The sequence below is a fragment of the Nicotiana tomentosiformis genome, chromosome 8 (assembly GCF_000390325.3).
Source record: "Nicotiana tomentosiformis chromosome 8, ASM39032v3, whole genome shotgun sequence".
NCBI classification, from domain to species: Eukaryota; Viridiplantae; Streptophyta; class Magnoliopsida; order Solanales; family Solanaceae; genus Nicotiana; species Nicotiana tomentosiformis.
The window spans coordinates 99,335,798-99,345,628 of NC_090819.1; positions in this window are offsets into that span (position 1 = coordinate 99,335,798).

A 9,831-nucleotide genomic window follows, 5' to 3' on the forward strand; every position below is an offset into this window, starting at 1 on the left:
GTCTGGGTAGGGATGCTTCAGTATTATTTGATCCAGGGTCTACATATTCATATGTTTCATCTTTGTTTGCTCATTTCTTGGGTATTACTCGCGAGTTCTTCGGTACACATGTTTATGGGTCCACTCCAATAGGCGATTCCGTTATTATGGATCAGGTCTACCGGTCCCGTATCATGACTTTCTGTGGTTGTGAGACCAGAGTGGATCTTATGTTGCTTGATATGACCGACTTTGAGGTCATCCTGGGCATGGACTGGTTGTCTCCATATCATGCCATCCTCTATTTCCATGCCAATACAATTACCTTGGCGATACCAGATTTTCCTAGATTGGAGTAGAAGGATTCGTCTGTCAGTGCATGTAGTCGGGTTATCTCTTTTCTGAAGGCTCGACACATGGTCGAGAAGGGTTGTTTGGCTTATCTAGCCTATGTTCAGGACACTACCACAGAGACTCCAACGATTGATTCATTTCCTGTAGTCCGGGCGTTCTTCGAAGTGTTTCCTTAGGATCTTCCAGGAATGCCACCAGATCATGATATCGATTTCTGAGCTGATTTAGCTCCAGTAACCCAGCTTATATCTATCCCACTATACTGCATGAATCCGAAAGAGTTGAAGGAGTTGAAGTAACAACTTGAGGAGTTGCTATCAAAGGGGTTCGTCTGACCGAGTATGTCCCCTTGGGGTGCACCGATGTTGTTTGAGAAGAAGAAAGATGGGACTATGCAGATGTGCATTGATTACCGCCAGTTGAACAAAGTTACCATTAAGAACAAGTACCCGTTGCTGCGTATTGATAATTTGTTTGACAAGTTACAGGGTGCTAGGGTTTTCTCTAAGATCGACTTGAGATCGGGATACCATCAATTGAAGATTCGGGATTCGGATGTTCTGAAGATGGATTTCCCGACTAGATATGTCCATTTTGAATTCCTAGTGATGTTCTTCGGTTTGACTAACTCCCCGGCAACGTTTATGGATTTGATGAACTGGGTGTTCATGACATATATTGATTTGTTTGTCATTGTCTTCATTGATGACATTTTGATCTACTCACGTAGCATGGAGGAGCACGAGCAACATTTGATAGTGGTGCTTCAGACATTGTGGGAACAAAATCTACATGCTAAGTTCTCCATGTGCGAGTTCTGGTTAGATTCTGTGGAATTCTTGGGACATACTGTTTTAGAAGATGGTATTAAGGTAGATCCCAGGAAGATCGAGGCAGTTAAGAGTTGGCCTCATCGTACCACGGCGACTGAGATCAGGAGATTCTTGGGGTTAACAGGTTATTATCACCGATTTGTGGAAGGCTTCTCATCTATTGCAGCACCTTTGACTAAATTGACCTAGAAGGGTGTTCCGTTCCAATGGTTCGATGATTGCGAGGCGAGCTTTCAGAAGCTCAAGACCGCCTTGACTTTAACACCGGTGTTGGTGTTGCCTTCCGGTTCAGGGATGTATACAGTGTATTGTGATGCTTCACACGTTGGTTTTGGTTGTGTATTGATGCATGAAGAGCGAGTTATTGCATATAATTTACGTCAGCTGAATCCCCATAAGAAGAATTTTCCTATACACGATTTAGAGTTGGCCGCGATTGTTCATGCTCGTAAGATCTGGAGGCATTATCTTTATGGGGTGTCCTGTGAGTGTACACTAATCATCGCAACTTGTAGCATTTGTTCAAGTAGAGGGATATCAATTTAAGGCAGCGCAGGTGGCTTGAGTTACTAAAAGATTATGATATTATCATCCTTTATCATCCTGGCAAGGCGAATGTAGTTGCGGATGCCTTGAGCAGAAAGGCCGAGAGTATGGGTAGTTTGGTATTTATTTCAGTAGAGGAGAGGCCACTAGCTTTGGACATTCAGTCCTTGGCTAACATACTCGTGAGGTATGATATTTCAGAGCCTAGCCAAGTTCTTGCATGCGTCGTTGCCCAATCTTCACTATTCGAGCAGATTAAGGCTCGTTAGTTTGATGATCCGAATTTATTGGTTCTCAGAGAGACGGTACTACAGGGTGGTGCCAAACAGGTTACTATCGGGGAGGATCGTGTTCTGCGACTCCAGGGTCGTCTATGTGTCCTTAATATTGATGGGTTGAGGGAAAAGATTCTAGAGGAGGCACACAATTCTCAGTATTCTTTTTACCCAGGTGCTACGAAGATGTATCGCAACCTGAGGCAGCATTATTGGTGGCGGCGGATAAAGAAGGACATAGTTGAGTATGTAGCGAAGTGCCTTAATTGCGAGCAAGTTAAGTAAGAGCATCAGAGGCCGGGTGGCCTACTCCATCAAATGGTTATACTTGAGTATAAATGAGAGCGCATTACTATGGATTTCGTATTTGAGTTGCCGCGGACCTTGTAGATGTCTGATGTAGTTTGGGTCATTATCGACAGGTTGACCAAGTCAGCACACTTCATTCCTGTAGTGACCACGTATTCTTCTGAGAGATTGGCTCAGGTTTACATTCAGAAGATTGTTCGGTTGCACGGTGTGCCTATCTCCATTATATCAGACAGAGGCCCTCAGTTTACTTCACATCTCTGGAGGGTAGTACAGAGTGAGTTGGGGACCCGGGTAGAGCTCAGCACAGCCTTTCATCCGCAGACCGACGGACAGTCGGAGCGGATGGTTCAGATCTTGGAGGATATGCTCAGAGCATGGGTGATTGACTTTGGAGGGTAGTGGGATCGATTCCTGCCTTTGGCCGAGTTTTCTTACAACAACAGTTATCAGTCCAGCATCGAGATGGGTCCATTTGAGGTTTTATATGGTCCGCGATGTCGTTCACCCATCGGATGGTTTGAGCCCGACGAGGCTAAGTTATATGGTACTGATTTAATGAAGGATGCCTTGGAAAAGGTAAAGTTGATTCAGAAGCAACTTCGCATACCACAGTCCAGATAGAAGAATTACGCGGATCAGAAGACGCGTTAGTTATCATTTATGGTAGGTGAGAAGGTTCTCTTGAAGGTCTCGCCGATGAAGGGAATCATGAGGTTTGGAAAGAAGGGCAAGCTGAGCCCAAGGTTCATAGGTCCATTTGAGGTGTTGAGAAGAGTTGGGGAGGTTGCTTATGAGCTTACTTTGCCTCCCAGTCTATCTGGAGTTCATATAGTTTTCCACATGTCTATGCTCCGGAGGTATCATGCAGACAGGTCGCATGTGTTAGACTTCAGCACGATTCAGCTAGATGAGAACCTGGGTTATGAGGAGGAGCCAGTTGCCATTGTTGACAGGCAGGTTTGCCAGCTGAGGTCCAAGAAGATTTCTACAGTAAAAGTTCAGTGGAGGGGCCAACCAGTCGAGGAGGCGACTTGGGAGGCTGAGGAGGACATGCAGAGCAGATATCCACACCTATTCAGCACTCTAGGTATGATTCTAGAGCCGTTCGAGGATGAACGTTTGTTTAAGAGGTGGAGAATGTAATGACCCGACCGGTAGTTTTGCTTTCTAGATTCCCATTCCCCTAAATAAGATTCCTCGTATATGCTTTTACTATTTTATGACTTGCGGGGATGTTTAGTTTGGGATTTGGAAGGGTTCTGATTGAAATTGGAACACATAGTTCCTTATTATTGGCTTTAAAGGGGTAAGTTTGATTTGGGTCAATATTTCTAGTAAACGACCTCTGAATCAGGATTTGATGGTCCCAATAGGTTCGTATGATGATTTTGGACTTGGGCGAGTGCCCGGATCGGGTTTTGGATGACCCGGGAGCGTTTTAGCGCAAAGAGGTTGAGAGTTGGCGCATTGAAGGTTTTAAAGTTCTTTAAATTTGGTATCATTCCGAGTTGTTTAAGTATGAATCGGCGCGTTTGGAGTAAGTTAGAAGAATTTGAAGTTCACAAGTTGATTCTATTGGTTTTGGGTTGCGATTCTTAGTTTTAATGTTGTTTTTCGCATTCCAAGGGAGCGAGCGAGTCGGTTTTATGTTCAAAAACTTGTTGGTATATTTGGACGGGGCCTCGGGGGCCCCGGATGCCATTCGGACGATGCACGAAAGTTGTTTGGCCTTGGACGAACAACTAAAGCATCAAGCTTCTGGTGCAATCACACCTGTAGAGGGCCAGCCAAGGTGCAAGCTAACAAAAGCGAATGTGTGGCCGCAGAAGCGGTTTTGGGCGAGTCAACTGTGGCCCGTAGAAGCGGCCTCGCTTCTGCGAGCGAAGGGCCGCATGTGCGAATGGTGTCGGCCAGGCCTGGTCCGCAAATGTGAGAGACGAGCCACAGAAGCGGGCTCGCAGATACGGTTTCCTTTTTGCAGGTACGACCAGTCCTGGGCCTGGAGAATTCCGCAGAAGCAGACCTTAGCCCACAAATGCGGCCCACTGTCCGCTGAAGTAAAAATGCTGGAGGCAGTGAGGTTCATTTAATACGGGCTTCGTCCATTTTGGCTCACTTATTTCACTTCTTAGGCGCATTTAGGAGCTTCTAAGAGGGGGGGGGGGGGTTCACCTAGCTATTGGAGGTAAGTGATTTCTATCCAGTGTAAGTTAAATACATAGATTATGGGTAAATATTAGCATGTACAATTGTAGAAATTATGGGTTTAGATGATAAACCTAGGTTAAGATAAAAATGAGAGTTAACCACAAAAATGGTTATGGGATTGGATGAAAATTATACATTTGAGTTCGTGAGGTTATGGGTAAGAAATTTCCTCGAAAATTTTCGGAAACCCGGCGTAAATTTTAGGAATCTTCCATTAGGGGTTGGGTAATTACTCTAATCGTTAGAATACGAAATTTTGAACGTGTATTGATTAATTTGTGTAATATGTGACTAACTTTGGTTTGTTCGGCACCGAGATTGAGACTTAGACTGAATTTGAGGCCGGAAAGTGAGCTTTGAGACAAGGTAAGTCTCTTGTCTAACCTTGTAAGAGGAAACTTACCCCATATGTGATTTAAATTACTATTTGCTTCTAATTATGGGGGCTACATACACACGAAGTGACGAGAGTCCGTGCGTAGTTACTAATTATGCTTATATCCGGGTAGTTTAGGACCCAAATCATGAAATATTTGTAATGTTTGCACCCTACGTGTTAATTTAGGTTCCTAAATTATATTGGAACTTGTAAAGGAATTGTAAAAGATCGAATTTCACTTATTTGAGTTTTGGTGGGTTACTTGACCGTTAATAGTAATTGTGCTTCTTTGTGTATTAGCCTTGTAATAACTTTTAAATCGGGTGTTCATAAAGTATCCTCCCTTCTTGTGGAGCGGGCCGAACGCCTCGGCAGTAGATAAATGCATCTATGGTTCGTGCTGCATGACCCTTGACAATGTACACATTATTGTAGATCGGTCTGTATGACCTCGACATAATCGTGCGTGATAATACTCGTAGCTTAATTATATTTGATATTATTTTATGGTCTGAGAGGTTAATATATATGACAGAAACTGACTTGGGATTTACCATTTGTGAAAGAATTATTTATCTTCTGCTTGTTATTGAGATGTTATTATTATTTACATAAACCATTCTCATTTAGATTTCTGTATCTTCTTATTGTTGACCCATAGTAAGTGTCGATATCGATCCCTCGTCACTACTTCTTCGAGGTTAGACTAGATACTTACTGGGTACATGTTTTTTATGTACTCATGCTACACTTCTTCACTAACCGTGCAGGATCTGAGGCAGGTGCATCTGGTGGTTATCCCGGCACGCAACTCTCACATTCCGAGACTTAGCGGTGAGCCGCTTTCTGATCCCGTTCTGCAGCACCCGAAGTCTTTCTTTTGTATTTACTACTTCATTTCAGACAGTAGCTTAGTGTTTTGTATATCTACTAGTAGCTCATACACTTGTGACACCAGGTCTTGGAATTTTTGCTAGGAGACACTTGATGATTTCGAGTAATTATTTCACCACACTTGTTGTAATGACCCGACCGGTCGTTGTGAGCTCTAGTGCATCATTCAGTGGTTTGAGACCCTGAGAAGCTTCACTTCAGGTATTATGACTTGTCTGCGTGGTCAGAATTTAATTTCTGGAAGTTCAGAGTTGATTTGGAAAGAAAATTCTAATTTCGGAAGCCTTAAGTTGGAGTAATTGACTAAAGTTTGATTTTTTAGTAGTTGACCTCGGAATTGGGATTTGAAGGTTCTAACAAGTTCGTATGATGATTTTGGACTTAGGCGTAAGTCCGGATCGGGTTTTGGATGACCCGGAAGCATTTCGGCGCCTATTTTGGAAGTTGGCATTTTGGAAGAATTTCATAAAATTTGGGTTGAGGTGTATTGAAATGTTATCGATGTCCGTTTGGGATTTTGAGTCTGGGAATATCTCCGTACGGTGATTCTGGTATTGGGAGCGCGTCTGGAAGTGGATTTGGAGGTTCATAGGTCATTTCGGGATCATTTGGCGAAAGTTAGAAATTCAAAGGTTTTTGAGAAGTTTGACCGGGAGTGGACTTTGTGATATCGGGGTCGGATTCTGATTTCGGTAGTTGGAGTAAGTCCGTAATGTAGAATGTGACTTGCGTGCGAAATTTGAGGTTAATCGGACGTGATTTGAAAGATTTTCGCACCGAATGTAGAAGTTTGAAGTTTAAAGTTCATTAAACTTGAATTGGGGTGCGATTCTTAGTTTTAATTTTGTTTCTGGCGTTCCGAGGGTTCAAGCGAGTCTGTTTTATGATTCCAAACTTGTTGGTATGTTCGAGCGGAGCCCCATGGGCCCTGGGGACCCCGGGTGGAAATCGGACGACGCTCAGACCAAGTTGGAAATTGGGAGCAACAACTGAAGCTCCCAGTTGCTGTCATAATCGCACCTGCGCTTGGCCAGCCGCAGAAGCGAAAGAGTAAGGGCAGCCCAGCCACTGCAAGTGCGGAAGTTTTGGCGCATCTGCGTGACAACATGTGCGAGAGCAGTAGTCGCGGGAGCGGATGGGCTGGCAGAAGCGGTCCCTTTTGTCCGCAGATGCGGAGCTTGGCCGGGTAAGGGAAATGCGCACCTGCGAGGATTTTGGCGCAGGTGCGAAAAATCGCTGGGCAGAATCATTTTAAGAGCGGGATTTGGCTCTTCTTCTCTCATTCTTTACTTGGTTGGGGTGATTTTGGAGTGCTTCAAGGAGGGATTTTCATCATCTATATCAAGGTAAGTGATTCCCGCGTATTGTGAGTTAAATACAAGATTTATAAATGGATTCAAGCATGAAAATTTGTAGAAATTTGAGATGTTGAAGAAAACCCTAGAAATTGGTATTCTTGGATTTTGATCACGAATTTGGGCATGAAATTGAGAATAAATTATTTATTTGAGTTCGTAGTTCTATGGGTAGTGTTTGTCCTCAACAATTTTTTGAATCCGGGCACGTGGGCCCGAGGGTTGCTTTATCTATTTTTCGAGCGGAGTTAGGAATTGTTATAAATTGATTAATTATGAGTGTTAGAGTACATTTTGATGGGGTTACATCTTAATTGACTTGTTTGGAGCGACGTGCATCGATTTGAAGTGTTCGAGAGGCTTTGGAGTCAGTTACGGAACTTCGTAGCGAGGTAAGTCTCCTGTCTAACTCTGTGAGGTGGAAAATACCCCTAGGTGTTGTATGTTGATGTGTGCTACTTATTATGGGGGCTACGTAAGCGCGAGGGGACGAGTGCCTATACGTAGCTACATTCATGTTATTGTCCGGGTAGGCTTAGGTTCGTATCATGATGTAGCTGCAATATTCAAGCATTTTCTCGCCTATTAAATTCCTCGGTTTTACATTACTACGTGAGACTTAGACTTGCTATTGTAGAGACTACACGAGTTCATGATTAGTCATCGAATAATTTTACACCCTCTGCTGATACAACGTGACCCAAGAAAGCAACTGAACTCAACCAAAACTCACATTTTGAGAACTTAGCATATAATTGTCTGTCTTTCAGAGTCTGAAGAACGATCCGAAGGTGTTGCTCATGCTCCTCTTGACTGTGGGAGTAGATCAATATATCATCACTAAACACAACCACAAATGAATCCAAGTAGGGTTTGAACACCCGGTTCATCAAATCTATGACTGTTGCTTGGGCAATTGTCAGCCCAAACGACATCACTAGAAACTCATAATGCCCATACCGAGTCCGAAAAGCTGTCTTAAGAACATCGGATGCCCTAATCCTCAACCGATGGTAGCCAGATCTCAAATCAATCTTTGAAAACACCTTGGCACCCTAAAGCTGATCAAATAAATCATCAATCCTCGGCAATGGATACTTGTTCTTGATGGTGACTTTGTTCAACTGACGATAATCTATACACATCCTCATCGATCCATATTTCTTCTTCACAAATAACACAGATGCACCCTAGGGCGAGACAGTAGGTCTAATGAAGCCCTTATCAAGCAAATTTTGCAACTGCTCCTTCAATTCTTTCAACTCTGGCGGGGTCAGGTGATATGGAAGAATGGAAATAGGTTGAGTGCCCGGAGCCAAATCAATGCAGAAATCAATATCCCTATCGGGTGGCATCCCCGGAAGGTCTACACGAAACACCTATGGAAACTCACGAACAACCGGTACCGAATCTATGGAAGTAACATCCGCAGTAGAATCGCGGGCATAAGACAAATAAGCTAGACACCCCTTCTCGACCATACGACGAGCCTTCACATAAGAGATAACTCTGCTGGCAGAATGGCCAAGATTCCCTCTCCACTCTAATCGAGGCAAGGCTAAGGTCACTGTCTTGGCGTGACAATCTATTATAGCATGATAAGGTGACAACCAATCCATACCTAGTATGACATCAAAATCAACCATGTTGAGAAGTAGAAGATCTACACGAGTCTCAAGACTCCCAATGGTGACCACACACGAACGATAAACACAATCTACAATAATAGCATCTCTCACTGGTGTGGACAGATACACAGGAGCACTTAAAGAATCATGGGGCACAACCAAATAGGAAACAAAATAGGATGGCACATAGGAGTAAGTAGATCCCGGATCAAATAGAACTGAAGCATCTCTACAACAAACTGAAACAGAACCTCAGGCCTGGCTGGGAAAGCATTACACCGGGGCTGGGCCCCACCAGCCTGAACTACGTCCCTGGGAAGGCCTCTAACTGGCCGGTCTCCACCTCTAAAAGTCTGGCCTCTACCTCTGGCTTCCTAAACCCTGCCTCTGGTTGGCTGAACAGGTGGTGCAGCAACTAGTGCCGGAACCATGGCACGGGAACTCTGATGTTGTGAGCTGCCCGTTGACCGAGGGCAAAATCTAGTAATGTGCCTCGGATCACCACAAGTATAACATAACTTTGGTTGTTGTGACTGCTGACCCTGAAACTAACCCTCTCAACCTAAATAACCACCCTAATAACTCTGGAGTGGAGGTGCATTCATAGGAGCTGGTTGTGCATTGTAGGCTAGCTGGTCGGAATAATGCGTCTGAGGGCCACGACCACCTGAGGCACCGTGGGATGCCTGGAGCACTGAATGAAATGGCCTAGGAGGATGGTCTATGCCAAAAGTACTCCTGCCTCTAGATGAGGCACCACTGAACTCACCGGAATGACGAGGTCTCTTGTCAGACCCCTGACCTCCCTGAGTAAGAACCAGTTCGACTCATCTGGCGACATTAGCAGCCACCTAAAAGGAAATCTCACTCCCAATCTCCTTAGCCATTTTCAATCTGATAGGCAGAGCAAGTCCATCAATGAACCTCCTCACCCTCTCTCTCTCTCTCTCTGTGGGAAGCAGAAGAATAGCATGACATGCCAAATCCACAAAACGGGTCTCATACTGAATAATAGTCATACTGCCCTGCTGGAGACGCTCAAACTGACGGCGACGCTCCTCTCTCAAT